At 36.3% G+C, this 16,508-nt stretch overlaps 1 protein-coding gene across 3 annotated transcripts in view; it reads right to left on the reverse strand.

Annotated features, from left to right (window-relative positions):
- BRD10 (bromodomain containing 10) overlaps positions 1 to 16,508 on the reverse strand; it is a 96,854-nt gene that overhangs the window by 52,474 nt on the left and 27,872 nt on the right. The window lies entirely within an intron of this gene.

The following is a 16,508-nucleotide window of genomic DNA, read 5'->3' on the forward strand; positions in this document are numbered from 1 at the left end:
AAACAATGCTAGAGATTTTGGTAAAATTCACTTTTTTTTCAAAAGTGCTTAGAGTTTTGGGGAGTTTTAGCTTTTTACTGAATGGGGGTGGTTGTGGGATGATAGAATCTGGCTTCCCCAGTACAAAGCTGGGACTCCAAAAGCCCACAAAATTAGCAGAAGGGTGTACTAACAACAACAGTCCCTTCTCCTGGCCCCAACTAAGGGACTGAAAGGAAAACTATCTTCACAATAGGAGTGTTAGATGGAGAAAAAATAAAATCTCTTCTAAGAATTTGTAACTGTAAGCTGACTCCTGTGGATTTACTGACCACATTCACATTTCCTGGGTGCTCAAAAAGTTTAACATGGTCTCATGTCAAAATTGTTGTCAGGTACTTGAATAGAAAAAAATCAATTCTCTGAGGCAATGAACCTTATAACTAGATCTTAAGGAACTCCCACACTGATTCAGTAACAAGAAATGAGTTCACAGTCAAAAAATCCCCCAAATATAAAAGGAAATAAGTTACTGTTGAGGGATAGGAAAAAAAGTACGACCCCCCCCAAAATCTATAGACATAGTTAATTTAGGAGGTGCAAAATACGTCTAGTGAAAAGAAACTGAAAACAAGGGCAAAGAGAAAGATTATTTTAGAATGCAAAGCACTTTTGAAAAAGAACTAAGGAAAACTTCTAAATATGAAAAATACAGAAATTAAAAGAAAAAAAAGATTTACAGTTAACTCCTCAACAGAAATAATGGAAGCCAGCAGACAATGGAATATCTTTAATGTACTTAAAAAAAAAAAAAACTATCGGGACTTCCCTGGTGGTGCAGTGGTTAGGAATCTGCCTGCCAATGCAGGGGACGTGGGTTCGAGTCCTGTTCCAGGAAGATCACACATGTCGCGGATCAACTAAGCCTGTGCACCACAACTACTGAGCCCGCATGCCACAACTACTAAAGCCCGCGTGCCTAGAGCCCGTTCTCCACAACAAAGACAAGCTACCGCAGTGAGAAGCCCGCACACCACAACAAAGAGTAGCCTCCTCTTGCCACAACTAGAGAAAGTCCACCTGCAGAAATGAATACTCAATGCAGCCAAAAATAAATAATTAATTAATTAATATTAAAAATACTATCAATGTAAATATCCATTCACAGCAAAAATATCTTTCAAAAATGAAGACAAACATAAAGATATTTTCAAACAAAAACTCCATATTTGTGATGAACAGAACCTCATCCAAAGGAAATGCTAAAGGATTTACTTCAAATGGAATAAAGGTCAATGATCCTTAACTGATGATCAGAGATGGAAAAGAGCAAAAAAGTGGTAATATATAGCTGTATCTATATAAATAGACAGGGCATAAAATAATGATAAAAATGTTTTGTGGAGTTTAAAAAGAAGACAAGATAATTAAAATACATTACAACAATAACAAATAAGCTGGGTGAGAAATGATTACAGTTAAAAGTGTTCCAAGGTCCTTGTATTAGTCAGGAAAATGGTAAAAATATTGATTAGGCCTTAATAAGTTAATTATGCATATGAAAGTTTCTAGGGTAGGTACTAAAATAACAGACTTTAAACATGCAAATGAGTAGAGATGGAAATATGGAAGGAAAAATATATAATAATTAAAAGTGGTGGGGTGCATGTAACTAAAGCAGTACTTTGAGGGACATTTATAGTTAAGAATATATATTTAGAAAAGAAGGAAAGTTGAAAATCAAACATATGTGTTCATTAAAAGAAAAAAAACTAGAAAAGAACAGCAAATCAAAGCCCCAAAGCTGAAAGAAGGAAATAAAGAGCAGAAATCAATGAAATATAAAACAAATATACAATAGAAAAATCATTAAATTCGAAAGTTGGTTCTTTGGAAACATTATTAAAATGAATAAACCCTTGGCAATACTGATGAAGAAAACAAACATACACACACACAAAACCAATACCAGAAATGAAAATGGGCACATCCTGTAGATTCTACAGATATAGATGATATAAAGATACTGTAAGAAACTTTATGCCAAGAGACAATTTAAATGAAACAGGCAAGTTTTTTGAAAAACACAAACTAACAAAAGTGACACAAGAAGAACAAAGATCTGAATAATCCTGTTATCTATTAAAGAAACTACACACTTCAAAATCTTTCCCACATATGGGACTTCCCTGGTGGTCCAGTGGTTAAGACTCTGAGCTTCCACTGCAGGGGGCACGGGTTTGATCCCTGGGCAGAGAACTAAGATTCCGCATGCCATGCAGTGTGGCAACCCCCCGCCCAAAAAAACCCCCAAAATAACCAAAAGAAAAAAAACTTCCCTACATAGAAAAATCGGGGTCCTAAAGCCTTCACAAGAATTCATCTCGAAAATTTCAGTTAATGAAACAAAGTATAAAACAGGCATGTTAAAGAAGTAAAAGAGGGAGGACAGATTAAAGTCTAACAAACACCCAGTTGGAGCTCCAGAAATAAGAATACAGAAGAGGGGTAGGGGAGTGGTGATGATGGCAATATTTGAAGAGATAATGGCTGAGAATTTCCTAGAAATGATAAAGGACACAAATCCCCAATTCAAAAAGCCCAAGAAAGTAAATTAAGAGAACCACACTTGGGCATATCATAATAAAATAATAAAACATCAAAGACAAAAAAAAATCTTACAAGCAGTCAGGGGGGAAAATGACAGCTTACATATACAACAATCACAAAAAGATTGAGAGATTTCTCAATAGCAACAAAATAAACCAGAAACAACTATCATTCATGGATGAGGATAAATTAAAGTCATTTTCATTTAGACAAAAAGCAGAACTCATTCTAAGTAAAGTAAAAACTTCTAAAGTGTCTTCTCCTTCCACCTGAAGTAACAAGGAATCATATTTACTCTCCTACCTGAACCAACCATAAAAATCCTGACAAAATAGATAAAACAATGGTCTGTAAGAATCTAAACGTCAAGCAAAGGACAGTGAGCTCAGAGAGATGGGAAACAGAGAAGAGATGAGCCCCAAAACTGTTGCAGTTACTGCTTTGAGAGAATTTTCAGGCCATGATGCAGGAGGGAGAACCCAGGTAGAGCCTAGCAGACTCCCTGAGTTGAGAAGTCAAGAATCCAGAGACACCAAGGCAGCTAAAGTCTATAGGACATAATACTAAAGAAGAGAGAGCTGCATAAAGTGAGAACAGCAAAGATGTACAGAGTCCCCCTCAAATATTCAGAGCACTGACTAGTGTATGCATGTAAGGAAACAACCCAAAACTAGGTGGGGGAAAACATCCAAAAGATTAGAAAATATAATGTCTATTCCCACAAGCCACACTGGAAAAACTCATAATTCATGGGATGTTGGATAGAATACTCAGAAAGGTCTTGCATTGGTAGTAGAGAATAATTAGCTCTAGACTGAGCACTGTTCTGGACCCAAGTAACAAATCATAAAAGACCCAAAATGACCAAACTGTTTCCAAGTAATTAGCTGCATTCCAGAAAAAAAGCTCTAGGAGATTCATAGAAATATAAAAATATCCGGCACCCACCAAGATAAAACTCACAATGTTTGGCATCCAAACCAAAATACTAGGCATACAACAAAGCAGAAACACATGGTCCATAATGAAAAGATAAAAATCAATCACTCAAAACTGACCCAGAAATAAAACAAATGTTAGGATTAGCAAATAAGGCCATTAGAGTAGTTATTGGAACTGTAATATATATGGTCAAAAAGTTAAGTAGAGACATGGGAGATATAAAATAGACCCAAATTCAACTTTTAGAGATGAAAACTACAATGTCTGAGATGAAAATATACTGAATGGGACTAATGGCAAATTAGACATAGCAGAAGAAAAGATTGGTGAACTTGGAGACAGTAATAGAAACTATCCAAATTTCAAGATACAGAGAAAATACTTCTGTAGTATATACTTCAGGAAAACAATGATCACAGAAAGAAGTTCTAAGATGAAAGAAGAATTGAAGAACAAATCAACTGTGAATCATGTGGGTAAATAAACATTATACTACAAAAAACAGTAACAATAATGTTTAGTTCGGCGAGTAAAAAATGAGATAGAGCTAAATTATTCATCAATCATATATAAGACAGATGATGCAGAAAAGATCAAAATTAACAAGAGAAGTAGAGCATATAACTTCCAAGTGAGTGGAAACAGTTGTAAGTGAAATAAATCTCATCTTCCAAAGATGGATGTCAACAGATAATGCCAAACTGAAAAATCAGGAACTAGCAATCAGCATGTATTTAGAAATGTGTAAATAATTACTAGAAAGAATGGCTAAAAGTTAAAGGTAGATGTTTCTGAGTCATGAAATAGAAGATGAGTTGAAGTAAGGCTGTTGTCTTTAATTAGAAGCCTTAATAGTACTATGTAACTTTTAAACTATACAGCCAATGAAATTTTAAAAAAATTCTTCAATCAACTTTTCAAAAAGAATATTAGCCAGGAGATATTAAAGAGCCAATGCCAAAAAGATTTATGGATATTATATTTCTTACCTGTTAGATTTATGGATATTGTGTATTTTACCATGAAACTGAGTTTCTCTACACTTTATATATACTGAGAAGGGTAATCATTTCTTCAATATTCTGTTGTTAACTAAAGAAAAGGTTTTCAAGTTATTTCTCATGAAATGTAACTCAGAGCTTGTTTAAAAGTTTGATATAGAAAACTATCTGTTAGAATACCAACCAACAAAAAGTGCATTCATTTAGTATGCTTGGCACAGAAACTGATTTTGGTCAACCCTGTCACAATCAATCATGCTCTGTTTCTGTAGAGGTGAAAGAGTAACAACTAGTGCTCAGGGAAGAAAATGAAAGGAGAAGCTGGAGCAGACCAAGACACTTTTATGGACTTGGTTTTGACTAAAACAGTGCTAGCAACCTTTGGCCAATAAAGGCTAGAGATATGGCAATTTCAGACACTATTTATTCAATTTATAGATGGGGACACTAAGGACATAGAAGGGCGATAAGATAACCTTCTTAGGCTTACACAGTGATTAGCGTAAGAGCCAGCAATACAAACAGTTTGTCATTGGTGGGCCAAAGTTAGCACCAACTGGCTTACTCTTGGAAGAAGATTAGGCAGTAATTCACAAATTGTGTTGGCTCAGGTGCCTGGAAAGGCCATGACTTAGTTGGGGTATGATGCTGCCAAATGTGGACATTGCCTGAGTTACTCAAGGGCTGCTACTCACTCTTCTGTTCCCTATAAACTAAACCCTTCAAGGGAGAATGATGGATTCTAGCCTCAGACCATGAGTACTGAAGAGGCAGGAGAAAGAGAAACAAAGACTGGTCTGGTATAGGCCAGTGTAACACAGAATAATTCTTTAGACCTAGAGCTGTGAGTCTCTGTCCCAATCCTCAGCAGTATGGTATATACAGAATGGGAGCTTGCCAAAGAGCTCTAGAGTTAACATCTATAATCTGCCAATTTAAAAAAACTTAGTCAAACACTTAAAATATAATTAAAACATTAAAAAAACACTGTATTACAAAATGCTGAAGAAAACCACACTCTGCTCACAAGGACAAATAAAAAAGAGCTTTCAAAATTATTCTCAATTTAAAAATTTGTTCTGAAGTGCTGTACTAAAATCAGATAGAGTGCTACATGTTTCTAAAATGTTAGCTTGAAAAATTAAGCCTTCAGTATTGGGGCAATGCTATATGAATGCCTGAGGATAGTTATAAAAACCACATTCACTAATGAAAAAAAAAACGGTTATAGGAAAGTAAGAAAGTAGATCCTAATAGTTCTCATTGCAAGGAGAAATTTTTTTTTAATAAATTTATTTTATTTATTTATTTTTGGCTGCATTGGGTCTCCGTTGCTGCGCACGGGCTTTCTCTAGTTGCAGCGAGCAGGGGCTACTCTTCGTTGTGGTGTGTTTGCTTCTCATTGCAGTGGCTTCTCTTGTTGTGGATCAGGGGCTCTAGGGGTGCAGGCTCAGTAGTTGTGGCGCACGGGCTTAGTTGCTTCTCGGCATGTGGGATCTTCCTGGACCAGGGATCGAACCCGTGTCCCCTGCATTGGCAGGTGGATTCTTAACCACTGAGCCACCAGGGAAGTCCCTCTTTTCTTTTTTATTACATCTATATGAGATAGTCAGTATAATTAAATCTACTGTGGTAATCATTTCACAATATATGTAAGTCAAACCATCATGCTGTACATCTTAAACTTATACAGTGATGTGTATCAATCATTTCTCAATAAAGCTGGAAGTAAAAGTAAACATCACCAAATGAACAACAAAAAAGTGTCCCTCAATTTTTTTTTTTCCTGGACAAGTTCTCATTTTTGAGGTTGCTCCTTACTGGCTTCAAGAATGTTTACCTGTTACTATGTAAAATACGAACAGAAGCTGTGCCTAAGGTTATTTTGGTCAGGTATAACTTGGTAAGAACATCACTAACAAGTGAACAGCTTTACAAAAGAAAATTATGTTTTAAAGTATCCTAACTTTACTAGTTTTATAAAGTTTATCGAATGCTTACCATGTGTGAGAATACAAAGAGGTGAAAGCATGGACCACACTCTTAAATAAGAGTTTACAATCTAGTAAGAAACATATACAGAAGCTGTAATCCAAAATAATCCATTAACTGAAAAAACAATACAACACAGTATGTAAACTGGTAGCATGAAAAAGGAAAGCATGACATTTATTTACATTTTCTAAAATGAGCAATATACAATATTATATTTTAGGAAAACCAACCATTCATATTAAGTGTTCAGTCAAGCTTCTTACTTAGCTACCAACAATAGAATCTCTTCTAGCTAAAGTAGAGAAGGAATTAAGCTCTGTTAAGGGTAACAGAGCCAAACTTAATAGATATGAAGATATGAATCCCAACCACACTTTGATAGCTTCTCCAGGAAAAACTAGACTTCCACTACTACTTTGAGAGCTTCTCCAGGAAAAACTAGACTTCCACTACTACTTAACATTTCTGATACTAGGAAGCTAGAACAACTAGAAGCTCCCACCACCACCTTTGCCAAAAGATTAACTTCCCTGCCCAAGACTGCCACCTCATGTTGGTCCCAAGCAATTTCAAGTGAGAAGAGCGTGACTGGTCACAGGCCTCTACCTTAGCTGTGAGTGGGTATGAGAATATAAATTTTCTGGCATCTGCTTTGGGAAGTCAGGACTTACAACATGGGAAATTACCAAAACGTTGGGCAGCTGTTCAAAAATGCTGGGTGGTAACAAATGACAAATGTCTACTTCATTAAGTCATTGTTATTTTGTGTTATAGAGAATTTGAAAATAAATCACTTAATCATAAGTCATAGCTTTTTTTTTTTTTTTCCTTCTTTTTTCGGTATGCGGGCCTCTCACTGTTGTGGCCTCTCCCATTGCGGAGCACAGGCTCCGGACGCGCAGGTTCAGCGGCCATGGCTCACGGGCCTAGCCACTCCGCGGCATGTGCGATCTTCCCGGACCGGAGCATGAACCCGTGTCCCCTGCATCGGCAGGTGGACTCTCAACCACTGCGCCACCAGGGAAGCCCCACAGCTTTTAATTCACAAAAATGTAGAAAACATTTTTACTTTAACTCCAATGATTTCCAAATCAATAAAATACCAGTAAGTTTAGACAAACATGTGAAATGAGTACAAAAGCATGCACACTATTTCTAGTAATCCAAATAGTTTTGCAAAAAAAGAATGGTGAAGAGGTCCAATATTTTTAATATGGCTAGAGTAGACATTAATGATTGAAACTGCTACCTAATGATGTCATATTCCAGATTAACTGAAATTTACTTAAGGAGAGCTAACTTCCAATTTTAACAATTTTATTTTTAAAATATTATCTAAAATGTATTATATATGTTCCTGCTTAATAAACGAAGTATATAAACTATAATTTAATCTTTCCTTAATGGCTCAATGTCACCATTATAAACAAATTGCAGTGGTCATGAGTAGCTTAAAGACTATTCCAGCAACTACACTTTTTTTTTTTTGGCTGCACCACGCAGATTGCATGATCTTAGTTCCCTAATCAGGGATCGAACCCGGAACCCCTGCAGTGGAAGTGTGGAGTCCTAACCACCGGACCGCCAGGGAGTTCCCTCCAGCAACTACACATTAACCAGCCCTTTCACTCAATTTTCCCAGAACTTTGACTTATACTGTTGCTGTCTTCTAAATCAACAGTGCCTCTGTACACTAATCGGCCCCAAGATAGGCTGCTGCCCTAACAGCATTTACCTGAAGACAGCCAGACTACCAAGCCTTACTCAATGTTTATTCCTTTCTGTTCAACACATATCATCTGCCATCTCCTTTGCATTGGTTTCCAATGCATCCAGGTAAATAAAGATAGTAGTATAGGAATGCCAGGATTTTGGATTTTTGCAATCTGATTCAAGAACCCATGGTTTGTACGGCATATACTGTACAAAAAAGGGAGACTACCTACTGTATAAAAATTAAAATATAGAGTAGGGATTCCCTTCCTTTAATTGGAATAGATCACAAATCAGAGACCTAACTGTTGGACTTAAAAGATTTTTTAAAATAATTTACTCTTAGGTTTATGTCTGCCCAGATGGTCACCTAAAAATTATCAGATGCCCATCAGTTAACTGAAGTATTACCATATTATAATATGGACTAGAATTATTCAGCTTGGTGCCAACCTGAATTTCTGATATAAAAAGTTGTTTAAAGCTAATTAGCAGGAGGAAAACTTTATTTTCTCACTTCTTATGCCAAAAGTTTTAATCAAAAAACAAAACAAAAAAAGAGAGAAGCTTACGCCCAGGTCTTAAGCACAACTACTGTAATCATACGGTCCTTGCAATCTTCCCTGTCTTCCAATCTGACCTTTCTTTATGATGTTTTCAAAGCCCCTCCCAGACCAAAATTTACAGTAGCTATATTCTCAGCTAGTCTCTGACTAGCTCTCGAGAGGATATTAGATAGATAGAATTGACAGATTGATAAAATTATCATGATAGATTATGATAAATTAATTGTACACAGAGAGGGAGGCTTTGTTTAGCACTCCCATGTATCATACCACATGTTGATGACTAAATGTCACATTTTCCTTCTAAGGACTTAAAACAAATCTTGTGAGAGGCTCAAAAGACATTTAAAAAACTCAGCCTATCTCACTAGTTATGTGGCACTTTATAAATTTTAATACTTGTCATATTTTCAATTATAAAAGAAAAGCATGCTTATTTTAGAAAATTTAGAAAACAAAGGTTAAAAGAAAAAGTCTCACTATTCCTGATACATTTTACATGTGTTTTTATGTAAACTCTAAATTCGGATGCACATAAAGTTAACACTCTCTTGGTACTGAAGACAGAAAAAGAAGGCAGGTGTGGCAAGGATAGCAAGAAATGTGGGGAAAAAAGGCATTATGATGAGGTTAGAGAGATAGGGTGAGGCCAAAAGGTAAAAGCAGGGTCTTATAAACTATATTAAGCCATTAAAGTTCGTGTGTGTACTTGACTTGCTTTGTTTTGGGGAGGTGTAAGTAATGGGAATAGGTAAGGCATGATCAAATTTGCATGTGGAAAAGTTCATTCTAGCTTTAATGTGAAAAACAGAATGGAAGGAGGACAACTGTTTCACCAATTAAGAAAAGATTATAGTAGCCTAAGTGAGAAATTAAGGAACTGGATGGAGGCAGAGAAGATAGAGGGCAGCAAATTCAAGAGAGATTAGGAAATAAAACCGTCAACATTTGGGGATGAATTTGATTTGTGTATAAGGGAAAGGAAGATGTCCTGGATGAATCCTAGGTTTCTAATTTAAATAATCTAATAGATACTGGTGCCATTCATAAAGATAGGGAGCACTACAGTGAGATCAAGTTTTAGGTGTAAGCACTATGCTTTCATAATTAATTTTTGATGTAATCAATTTGAAGAAGATATCTATAGCAAATATCTTTTGTTTGCCTGCAGATCTATTCTCTACCCTTCACTGTGTAGTTTAACTGTATCAGCAGGCAACGTCATAAACTACCTTTCCTTAGGTTTAGTTGAGGGAGCCCTGGAAAGGACCAGATAAAGACAGGAAAGTAGGGAAAAGTAGGGTAAAGTACTTATTCCCTTGGCTTCCTCTCTGTGAGGTTTTTGGTATTTGCCTAACATGCATGTGCTGTAAAAATAGTTAATAGGGAAATAACCTGAGCTGATGGCTGTCTTGTTTAATGTCTTGTTAAATTTTCATGAACAATACAAGCATAATTGTTAAGAACACATGTATTAAGTTCATATGAGTGGAATAAAAGCTTTATAAATGGACTTAAATAAAAGGGGGGGGAGTTGTGTCCTTCAACACAAGGTATCATCTCAACAGCCTCTTCTTTGTAATCCTCTCATGGGTACCAGTAACTACACCCTCTTGCTCACCCTGGCTAACAGCCTCATGTCTTAATGTTCAGCTATAATCCAATCTCTTTTGAAATAAACCCTCCTTGAATTTTCTCATTTTGATTGTACCTGTACCACCTGTTTCCTGATAGATGAGAGACAATGATACAGTCAGTGATAGATATTACATCCAGAGACATGTTAAATATGCAATTAGGTCTCAAACTTAGTGAAGTTTGGGCAAGAGACATATATCTGAGTCTTCTGTATATAGGTGGTATGGGAATGGATGAGATGACTTATGAAAAAAGTATAACATGAGAAAAGGATAGACTCTTGGATAAAAACTTGAACTGTGGCAACAGTTGGACAGTTAAGAACCAGAAAGAACTAAAATATTGGACAATGATGGCACTTAAGACTGAGGGAGGGCTTCCCTGATGGCACAGTGGTTAAGAATCTGCCTGCCAAGGCAGGGGACATGGGCTCAAGCCCTAGTCCGGGAAGATCCCACGTGCCACAGAGCAACTGAGCCTGTGCTCTAGAGCCCACGAGCCACAACTACTGAGCCCACATGCTACAACTACTGAAGCCCGCGCACCTATAGCCTGTGCTCTGCAACAAGAGAAGCCACCGCAATGAGAAGCCCGCATGGCAATGAAGAGCAGCCCCCGCTCGCTGCAACTAGAGAAAGCCCGTGCACAGCAACGAAGACCCAACACACCTAAAAAATAAATAAACTAATTAATTTTTAAAAACAAAACCAATAATGATGGTAACTACTTTATCAATAATGATGGTAACTACTTTATCAATATAACCTCCTCACAACAACTTTAAGAAGAATATATTAGTGTAGCAACACTCCAAAAAACGTTGAAGAACCTGCCATGACCATAAGATTAAAAGCAGAATGAATATACAATTGAATCAAAAAGAATGAAGTACCCAGGAGGTGAAAGACCAAAGAAAGCTGGAAGGACCCTGCTCCCTGACTTCAAATGATGCTACAAATCCACAGTAATCAAAACAGTAGCGTACTGGCATAAAAACAGACACATAGATCGATGGAAAGGAACAGAGAGCCCACAAATAAACCCATGCATATACAGTCAATTAATTTATGACAAAGGAGCCAAGAATATACAATGGGGAAAGGACAATCTCTTCAATAAATGGTGTTGGGAAAACTGGACAGCTACATGCAAAAGAATGAAATTTGATGGCTCTCCTACAACATATACAACAATTAATTAACTTAAATGGATCAAAGACTTGAACATAAGACCTTACACCATAAAGCTCCTAGAAGAAAAAGATAAGCAATAAGCTTCTTGACATAGGGTCTTGGTAAAGATTTTTGGAATCTGACAACAAAAGCAAAAGCAACAAAAGCTAAAATAACTACATGTGACTGCATCATACTTAAAAGCTCTGTAGAGTAAAGGAAGCCATCAACAAAATGAAAAGGCAACCTACTGAATGGGAGAAAATATTTGCAAATCATGTATCTGGTAAGAGGCTAAAATCCAAAATATATAAAAAAACTGATACAATCCAATAGCAAAAAAACAATTTGATTAAAAAATAGACAGATCTGAATACGCATTTTTCCAAAGACACACAGATGGCCTACAGGTATATGAAAAGATGCTCAACATCACTAGTCATCAGGGAAATGCAAATTAGAACCACAATGAGACACCACCTCACACCTTCAGAATGACCATTATCAGAAAGACAAAAAATAAGAAGTACTGGTGAGGATGTGGAGAAAAGGGAACCCTTGAGCACTGTTGGGAATGTAAACTGGTGCAGCCACTATGGAAAACAGTATGACAGCTCCTCAAAAAATTAAAAATAGAACTACAATATAATCCAGCAATTCCACTTCTGGGCATTTATCTGAAGAAAATAAAAATACTAACTTGAAAATATATATGTACTCCCATGTTTACTGCAACCTTATATACAACAGCCAAGATATAAAAACAATCTAAGTATCCATCAATGGATGAATGGATAAAGAAAATGAGGTATATATACACAATGGAATATTATTCAGCCACAAAATAGAAGGAAATATTGCCATTTGTGACGACATGGATGGACCTTGAGGCCATTACACTACGTGAAAAAAGTCAGACACAGAATGATAAAACTGTATGATCTCTCTTATATGTGGAATCTTAAAAAAAAGAACAGATGGGTGGTTGCCAGAGGAGGAGGGTGGGAAGTGGGAAAAATGGGTTGAGTGAGTCAAAATATAAAGAAGAAAAATAAAATTAAAAACAAAGTAGAATGAACACATACACACACATCTATCTGTATCTCCATCCTTAAAGAAGACACATACATCAATGTTTACTGTAGCATTCCATAATAACAAAACACTAGAAATAATCCAACATGTGCATCTTATCAGGTAAATGGATAAACTGTAATACAGTCAGATAATGTAATATTATATACTAGCATGTGAAATAAACTAGAATGAAATAATTCAACACAGTTAAATCTCAGATACATGATGCTGAGTGAAAACAGAAAGTTGACATTTATATAAAGCATTCTTCAACATACACAAATCAATCAATGTGATACACCATACTAACGAACTGAGGAAGAAAAACATATGATCATCTCAATAGATGCAGAAAAACCTTTCGACAAAATTCAACACCCATTTATGATAAAAACCCTCCAGAAAGTGGGCATAGAGGGAACTTACCTCAACATAATAAAGGCCATATATGACAAACCCACAGCCAACATCATCCTCAATGGTGAAAAACTGAAACCATTTCCACTAAGATCAGGAACAAGACAAGGCTGCCCACTCTCACCACTATTATTCAACATTGTTTTGGAAGCTTCAGCTACCGCAATCAGAGAAGAAAAAGAAATAAAAGGAATCCAAATCGGAAAAGAAGTAAAGCTGTCACTGTCAGCAGATGACATGATACTATACATAGAGAATCCTAAAGATGCTACCAGAAAACTACTAGAGCTAATCAATGAATTTGGTAAAGTACCAGGATACAAAATTAATGCACAGAAATCTCTGGCATTCCTATACACTAATGATGAAAAATCCGAAAGTGAAATTAAGGGCACACTCTCATTTACCACTGCAACAAAAACAATAAAACACCTAGGAATAAACCTACCTAAGGAGGCAAAAGACCTGTATGCAGAAAACTATAAGACACTGATGAAAGAAATTAAAGATGATACAAATAAATGGAGAGATATACCATGTTCTTGGATTGGAAGAATCAACATTGTGAAAATGACTATACGACCCAAAGCAATCTACAGATTAAATGCAATCCCTATCAAACTACCAATGGCATTTTTCACAGAACTAGAACAAAAAATTGCACAATTTGTATGGAAACACAAAAGACACCGAATAGCCAAAGCAATCTTGAGGACGAAAAAAGGAGCTGGAGGAATCAGGCTCCCTGACTTCAGACTATTCTACAAAGCTACAGTAATCAAGACAGTATGGTACTGGCACAAAAACAGAAATATAGATCAATGGAATAGGATAGAAAGCCCAGAGATAAACCCACACACATACAGTCACCTTATTTTTGATAAAGGAGGCAAGAATATACAATGGAGAAAAGACAGCCTCTTCAATAAGTGGTGCTGGGAAAACTGAACAACTATATGTAAAAGAATAAAATTAGAACACTCGTTAACACCCTACACAAAAATAAACTCAAAATGGATTAAAGACATAAACGTTAAGGCCAGACACTATAAAACTTAGAGGAAAACATAGGCAGAACACTCTGTGACATAAATCACAGCAAGATCCTTTCTGACCCACCTCCTAGAGAAATGGAAATAAAAACAAAAATAAATAAATGGGACCTAATGAAACTTAAAAGCTTTTGCACAGCAAAGGAAACCATAAACAAGACCAAAAGACAACCCTCAGAATGGGAGAAAATATTTGCAAATGAAGCAACTGACAAAGGATTAATCTTCAAAACTTACAAGCAGGTCATGCAGCTCAGTATCAAAAAAACAAAGAACCCAATCCAAAATGTTATAAAGCAGAAACTAACACACCATTGTCACCAATTATACTCCAATAAAGATGTTAAAAAAAAAAAATGTTAAGAAACAGACCTGTATACACCTGAAACTATCACAACATTGTAAATCAATTTAAAAAAATCAAATATATTTCTGTATGTTAGCAACAAAGTATAACTGAATTTCAAAATGATTTACAATTGCATCAAAAGCATGAAACTTTCTCTTCCTCAAAAAGCACTGAAAATGAAAAGGCAGGCCACAGACTGGGAGAAAATATCTGCAACGCATATATATAGCTAGCAAAGGACTTGTATTCAGAATATATAAGAGAATTCTTTAAATTTAATAATAAAATACATGGGAATGATAAAGTCTGGAAAGTGGTTTCTCCTGAGGACAGAAGAAAAATACAGAAAATCTTGATTAAAACTATGCTTATTTTGTTTAAAAATTGCTGGGTAGTGGGTATCTAGGCCTTTATTACAATTGTATTTATTCGTTGCTCCATGCTTAAAATATTTCTAATTAAAAAAGAAAAGGTTAACACTGTACTCAAAGAGAAAGTTTAATTCATAGTAAATTATCATAGTCACTAGACATTTAATGAAGGATTTTTTCCCATGTCTTATTCACCTATGTTTATTTGATGTTAAGCACAGGACACAGATAAATATACGTAAAATTGGAGAAAAGAAAAAGATTCAGTCATATCTCTAGTTTCTTACTAGCCATTTCTACTTAATTGCTTAAATGCTTCCCTCATCACTTCGAACAACTTATTAAAAACTGCAGTTCACTGATCTTTCTCCACACCATGGACTCAAAGTTTTATTTTCTTTGCTGATTCCATCATATTTAAGTCACAGGGACAGCATGCGGCTTAGGAACACAAGCTTTATAACCAAACTGCCTGGGTTCCAATCTTAAATTTACCACTCAAAAATTGCCTGGCTTTGGGCAAGTTACTTAATGTCTCTGTGCCTCCGGACAAATGCTGAATACATACATATAAGGTGCTCAGAGCTAAACCTGGCAAATAGTCCTGCTCAATAAATGTTAACCATTCTTTTTAATCTTCTTCTTATTGCTATTATTACAACTACCTCCTGACTCCTCTTTGTCTCTTCCTTTGTTCCCCCTATGTCAAGGAAGGTACTAAGTACTGTTGATTGTTCCCAGAACAATCTGACCTTCTCCCTATTTCTGGTTACCAGTAGTGGAGGTCTAGACTACTACAGCCTTCTTCCTACAAGCTTTGCTTTTCTTCAATTCCTCTCTATTCCAATGTGTTATATACTACTGTCAGATTAATCCTTATCCCCTTCCATAAAACCCTCTTTCCTATAGCATAAGTAGTTCTATGAGGCTCTATAGAAAAAAAAAAGTATTTCAAAAAAAAAAAAAAAAGTATTTCACAGTGAGTTCCCAATTAACCACTACTATTAAAAAGTATGGTGGTAGAAAGTCTCAAGGTTGAATTTTAATCCTACAAATATCAAAGCAAGCTAAATTTATTACTATAAGAGGAGCAACAATATATTGTAAATTGCCTTTGAGTAGCATTAGTAGTTCCCTATTAGGTCAGCAATCACTCCTAACATAGTTTGAGATATGATTTAGTATAAAAATCACCAGTCTGGGGCTTCCCTGGTGGCGCAGTGGTTGAGAGCCCGCCTGCTGATGCAGGGGACGCGGGTTCGTGCCCCGGTCTGGGAAGATCCCACATGCCGCGGAGCGGCTGGGCCCATGAGCCACGGCCGCTGAGCCTGCGCGTCCGGAGCCTGTGCTCCACAACGGGAGAGGCCACAACAGGGAGAGGCCCGCGTACAGCAAAAAAAAAAAAAAAAATCACCAGTCTTTTTTCAGTAATCACTTACCTCTCTCTGGGCCCTAGTCTCTTGCTATTAAAAAAAAATTACAGATGTGTCATCGATCTCTATGCTCCCAGACCCTAGAAGGTAACACTAATTGAGCACAACATTCTTTCCTGATGAATCCAGAGTAAGCAGAGTTATCCAGGAAATTAATACCAATGGAGGACTGGCAGAAGTGAACCTATATGTC

The sequence above is a fragment of the Neophocaena asiaeorientalis genome, unplaced genomic scaffold (genome assembly GCF_003031525.2).
Source record: "Neophocaena asiaeorientalis asiaeorientalis breed wild unplaced genomic scaffold, Neophocaena_asiaeorientalis_V1.1 scaffold256, whole genome shotgun sequence".
Classification (NCBI taxonomy): Eukaryota; Metazoa; Chordata; class Mammalia; order Artiodactyla; family Phocoenidae; genus Neophocaena; species Neophocaena asiaeorientalis.